A 6539-nucleotide genomic window follows, 5' to 3' on the forward strand; every position below is an offset into this window, starting at 1 on the left:
TCCATTACGATTTCCGATTTTTTGGATCGATCTTTTGTACGAAAACCTTGAAACCATCGTTGTGCGGTGGAAATGGAAACTGTATCGGGTCCATAAACTGCACAAATTTTATTGGTAGCTTGAGATGCATTTTTGCCTTTGTCATAGTAGTACTGTAAAATATGTCGGATTTTCTCTTTATTTTGCTCCATATTTGCGACACTATAACTCACGAACGACTTAACCAAACAAAACACCGTCAAGGACTATATTATAGCGCGCAAAAATACCTTTCCAACAAGCTATAGTATGACTCCATACAATGAATACAACTAGAACTACGCGCTTACAACAACACCTCGCGGAAATACCGCAGGACTTTTTTGACAGCCTAATATGTTATGACAAAGAATGTTTCCAAAAGAACATATTTTGCATTACCATAACGAAAAGTTCTTCAATGTATAGGATATCTTCACTGACGAAAAAAAGTTCAATTTGGATGGTTCTGATGGTTTCAACGGGTATTGACGTGATTTACGGAAGGAGGAACAGTATTTGTCAACCAGGAATTTTGGTGGAGGCTCGTGCATGGTTTGGTCAGGATTCTGTGCAACCGGAAAGCTCAAGATAGCTTTCACATCATTCGAGGATTACATACATGTTCTGGAATCCTCTCGCCTACCGTTTTTACGTGGATATCGTCACAAAAAAATTAACTTTCCTGCAAAACAATGCTACTATTCATACCAGCAAGGAAACTAAGCAATGGATTAAGGACCAAAAAGTTATTTTTTTGGATTTGAATCCTGTTGAAAATCTTAGGGGGATCCTTGTACGCAGAATCTGAGGGAAAGCGGTACACTACAATTGAAGAGCTCATGGTCGCAATTTCGGAAACATTGAAAAAATATCGAAAAATCCGTTCAACAGAATTTGGTAAATAGTATACCAACACGAATTTTCATGGTTATTAGCCGAATTGACAAGATTGCAAATTATTGACATGTAAATCAGCCGATCGTTTTGAATTTTTCATTGATAATACTTATGAATTTTGAAGTGGTCTTATAGAAACTGGACAGCTGAATTTATCATATTTAAGCCCGATAAATAAACAACTCTTTTTAACGGAATTGTCGTTAAATATACTTTATTCTAATCATTATACAATGTATGAATGAATCTTGTTGAACTTCTAACTGTTTGTATTGCAATGAAATATAATCAGCGTAGTCTTATAGAAGTTGGACAGGGTGTATGTGTAGCAAGAGTCCTGTAAGGCTAATGGCATTCCGGTAATCGCTGTAAACGTGCCCTTGGTGGTCACATGATCGAAATCGAATTTAATTACTACAACCAGAATAAATTTGAACTAAATATCCAAAAAAAAGTATGTATTAAAAAAAATACCAAGTCCCTAATGAAAGACCCGTTAAATTTAAGACATTCTATTTTTTGAATGAAATGATAACAATACCACTTCGTTGAGCCGAAGAAGAATTATTAACGCTCAAACTAGAAATCGATTCCTCCTCGGGAATATTCAGCGCATATAATTCCCCTTTCCCTGCCAATTAGAACCATCGATCGATTGCGTCATTTGTAAACAAATGACATTAGATCTGCTACTTTGATCAAACAATGTGTTCTTTGATATGGTGAAATATTCTCTACACCATATCAAACATTTCGTATTATTATTACCGATAGTTCGTTTTTCGCGAAAAGCTAAGTTCAGTCCGGCGGCAGAGACGAAATGGGATTGGGAGAGAAGAGGATAGTACTTGGTGAGTGAGCGAGACCATTCCCACTCACTTCGCAATCAAAATTAAATGAATTTCCGAGCGGGCACAAGTTCATATACAGATTTGTGTTATTTCAACAGTCTGCTTTCAAAGCTATTGAAAGAAATTTCCGGGACAGTAATTAAATAGCATGCCTATAACACTTGGACATTTTGTCTTTCGGTTGCAATGTTTATCATACCACTCCGTTCAGCCGGCAAAGAGGTATTTATGTTCGAAACCATGCACTCCAGTGTAACGTTCTCGTTTTCAAAACTTTGAACTGCCAAAAGAATGCCAAAACTCATGGACATCGATTTGAAATTCGTACAATAGTTTCGATTTATTTTTCGTGTTCTTGGCAATATTGATGTAAGTGGTCATGAGTAAATACTACAAAATATCATGCTGGAAGAGGAAATACATTTGAAATGGGTCCTACAGCAGGAATATGAATTTACGCCAGAGAGAAATTCACAAAGAAATTGGAGACAGGACAATCGAACAAGTGACAAGTAAGATTGGAAACTCGAGACCAGGGCTCGAAATCTTCGAAGGTGAAAAATGAAGACCGACTCTACTCTCAGTAGCTTCGCTTCGACTAGAACTGCTTCGACAGTGACTTGACTAGAAAATGAATTGACTAGCGTTGACTAGCGAGGATGACTGGTGAACTAGCCCAGTCAGTGTTTATTTTAACTGACTCGACTAACGAATACAAATCTGCCTCTTCATTCAACTGACTTCAATCCACATTTCTACTCCCCTAGGAACGAAATTCATACCCGCGAACGCAATCTTATTTTTACGTCCATATAAAGAGGAACGCAAACATGATTTCTGATGCAAAGAAGAAGTTACCCCATCAATGGACGGTTTATTGTCTACCCATCGTGAACTCAAACCAACGAACTTAGACCGTTATCAAGTATGCTGCATTTGTATTAGTAAATAGCGAGCAAAATAGCGCACACACACTGCACGCTGTTTTATACGTGTGAGTTATTTTCGTGTACGATACAAAAAAATCTAGCTCATCTGTAGCGTATGTCAAATCACGTTGAACTCAAATATCGATGCATGCACACGTACATGGGAGAGAGGAAGAGATGAACGAATTCGTTTTGGGGGAAAGTCACTTCAAAATGCAATGATGGCAATTTGACTGGGAAGAGTGAAATGATATAGTCGAGCCGGTAGAGGGAGATAGCGACTAAACGCCCGACTGACTGTTTAGACGTTTTGGCGGAGAAACTGCGTGAAGAAGCCAAAAGTCATTACTAACTGAATACGGATAAAGTCAGTCAGATAGTCAGCTGACTATCCTCAGTTGACTATGACTATGCAGAGCCCTGCTCGAAACATAAAACTGGCAAGATCACTGCGAGTAGCACAATAAATGTCTAAAATGAGGTGCAGACACATAAAAAAATACTTCAGCATGAAAACTATTGTTGTGATTTTTTTTCGTCTTAAAGCGAAAAATCAATACCACAATAATTCATGTAACTCTCGTGGGTTGTCCTCGCGATTGTATGACACATGTAATATGCGTGTGCCATTGGCACGGCACGTACCATGGCACGACAAAATTCTGTACCATTTGGTGCGGCACAGAGCTGTGCCATGGAACACTTGGCACGGTTGGCACAGCTGGCACAAATGGCACAAATGGCACAAATAGCACAAATGGCACAAATGGTACAAATGGCACAAATGGCACATTTGATACACTTACTACGGATGGTATGTTTCAGTGCACAGATTCAAATCCCCATTTCTACTAAACGGTTCTGTTGCTTGCCCTGTTTGTATGTTTGTATGCAGGGGATCGATTCAGTGCAGGTTTTTCAAAAGTAAAAAAAAATATTGTTTCCTGTTTATTTCTCTGGATACTAGCGTACCGACAGACTATTTGGGCCCCGCAAGAAATACATCCGAATCGCGCTAGGCGACGAACTTAAAAATAGAAATTTTACCCCCTTCTTGTCAACCTAACTTTATCTCTGCTATAATTATAAAACTGCGTATTCCATTGTATTTTGAACCCAAAAAATGGCGGACTGCATATTTTCTCAAAATCCCATCAATATGGGTATCAAATGAAAGGGCTTTATGAGTAGAACACAGTTATTTATGAAGAATGCAAATACAAAATGGCCGCCACCACAAAATGGCGCCATATATTTTTTTCAAAACCCCATCAATATGAGTATCAAATGAAAGGGCTTGACTAGCAGTTATTTATGATAAATGCAAATTCAAAATGATCGCCACCACAAAATGGCGCCATGAATATTTTTTTAAAACCCCATCAATATGAGTATCAAGTGAAAGTTGTCGAATATACAGTATATACAGACACTGGAACACCTCCGACGTTGAGTTTGTCTTGATAGAGGTAACCTGGCGCCAATAATATTGCTACACAACGCTCGTTCACACACTTCGCGTGCAACTGAGACTCTGAAAAACCTGAAGTTTGAATTAATTCCACCAATTCCCCGTATTCTCCCGACCTTGTGTCTTGCGATTTTTTTTCCTCTACTAGAAAGAGAAACCTTAAGGATAATCATTACAGCTCTGACAATGAGGTGATAGCAGCTGTCCCGTCCTGGATTCCAAAAAAGTCGGATGAATTTATCAGTGATGGTATGAAAAAACTTGTTACCCGTTGGGAGAAATGTGTAATGCTTAAAGGGTGCCTATGTCCAAAAATAATACATGTTTTGAAGATTAAGATTTGTTTTTTACCCAACCTTGCTATTTGTTTTTGTTCGTTTTCTACAAGCGTGTATGTGCATTATTTATCAGCCTAACCCGTATATTATTGAAAAAATCCTCCTGCGCATATGGTCGAACTTCAACAATGACGGAGTTATTATAAAACTATATATAAAGCAATTTTACTAACTCTGTGTTCGGCTGAAAAGATCATAAGGTTGACGTCTAGATGGCGCCTCTTGCAAAAATCCACTTGACTATCACAAAGCATCATCTTTCAATGGATACGCGTCAAAATTTGACAGCAATCGGTCCATTGGTTCGTGAGTTACAGCATTGAGAGTGAAGCAATTTTTGTTATTGTGAAAAAATGGAAAAATCCGAATTTCGTGTGTAATTGCATTATTTGGGCTTCGAATTGCTTCTGCATCCAACATATTCTCAAAATCTGGCCCCCAGCGACCGTTTTCCGTTCACAGACCTGAAAAGAACACTCGCTGGCAAGAAATTTAAGATCGATGATGAAGTGATTATTGATATTGATTATTGAGGCCTATTTTGACGAAAAATCGAAAGAGTACTATAAAAAGGCAACGAAATTTTGCAAGATCACTATGAACGCTGTATCGCCCTCGAAGGCAATTAAGTTGAATAATAAAATTGAAATTTGCAAAAAAATAGTTTTACTGTGTTATCTTATAAACTTTTCAGCCGAACTGTTAAGGTGGAAAACCGATTACCTGCGCTGGACTCGAGTTAAGAAGGGTGACATTTTTTTTCGTGGTATCGAATTGTACGTTATATCGAAGCATAATTGTGTTGCTGTTTGGGTAAGGTTGATGAATAAATTCAACAAAAAGTCGAAGACTTTCTCATTATGTTTTCCTTCGTACTGTTGATTAAAGCTTGATTCATTTAGAATCCAAAATCACAAAACCAGTTGTATTTCGGGATTGGTTAAAGGTACGAAATATGTTCTAGTATCAAAATACAGATAATTTATTGTTCTTTCAGAAAATATTTAAAAAAATATTCCTTTACACCATGAGAATGTGTACGTTCTATCGAGGTAAAATGTACGTTATACCCAGTGACGTTAAATCGAAGGCACGTTATAACGAGGGTACTTTATATCGAAGTTTCACTGTATTTGGGACATGTAGCCAAGGTTTAACCGAGCCAACACATCTCTCACCGACACATTGGGCTGTATTCCCCGGGCGCGAAGGGAGTTTTCTAAATTCGATCTGGCGACAAGATACACGGGTTGTTTTAAAAACTCGTTAATTGGAGAGCTTGTGAAGATTCTGGATGTTAGACAACTGCATTCAGCACCTTTGGAAGTCAATAAAACAGTTTATAAGCCCTCACACTGTTTTCGGGTGACTTTCGTCGGTTCTGTTCTCCCAAACTACGTGAAAGTAGAAAATGTTTTTTTTTCGGTGCACCAGTTTGTACCGCGAGTTTACCATTGCACCAATTGCAAAAAAAACTCGGACATTCTTTCACCCATTGTGGCAACAGGTTTCGTTGTGGAAGATACACCTCACACGAATAAACAACGGCCACAAACGCAGAAACAAGGCAAAATAAACATGATTACTTATATCAACCAAATTAACGCTGTCTGGAAGGTCGAAAAATAATGAATTTTCGTGATTTTTTTTTCCAGATGTTAGGAATAAATTCAAGTGTTCGGGTATTTTGGTTATTGCTAAATTATATTTGTAGATGTATTTATCATTTTTCGAGTTTACGAATAATGATTATTACGCTGTTGACAGCTGGACACCTTACTGGTGGTCTCGGTTCTGAAGCAACGGGGTGCCGCAGAACGATGAATATTTTGAAACTTTAGGACCATACCTAAAGCATTACATAGGGGTTTTTAAAAATTCCGAAAATTGCCAAAATGGCGACCATTTTTGCTAAAAATGTGATGTTTTTCATGATAAATCGTAGTTAAATCGGTCGAGTAGATCCTGAGATATCGATACCACCAGCTGAAAAAACATGGTTTCGAGAAAAACACGTTCAAAAATTCACACA

Source organism: Toxorhynchites rutilus, chromosome 3, assembly GCF_029784135.1.
Source record: "Toxorhynchites rutilus septentrionalis strain SRP chromosome 3, ASM2978413v1, whole genome shotgun sequence".
NCBI classification, from domain to species: domain Eukaryota; kingdom Metazoa; phylum Arthropoda; class Insecta; order Diptera; family Culicidae; genus Toxorhynchites; species Toxorhynchites rutilus.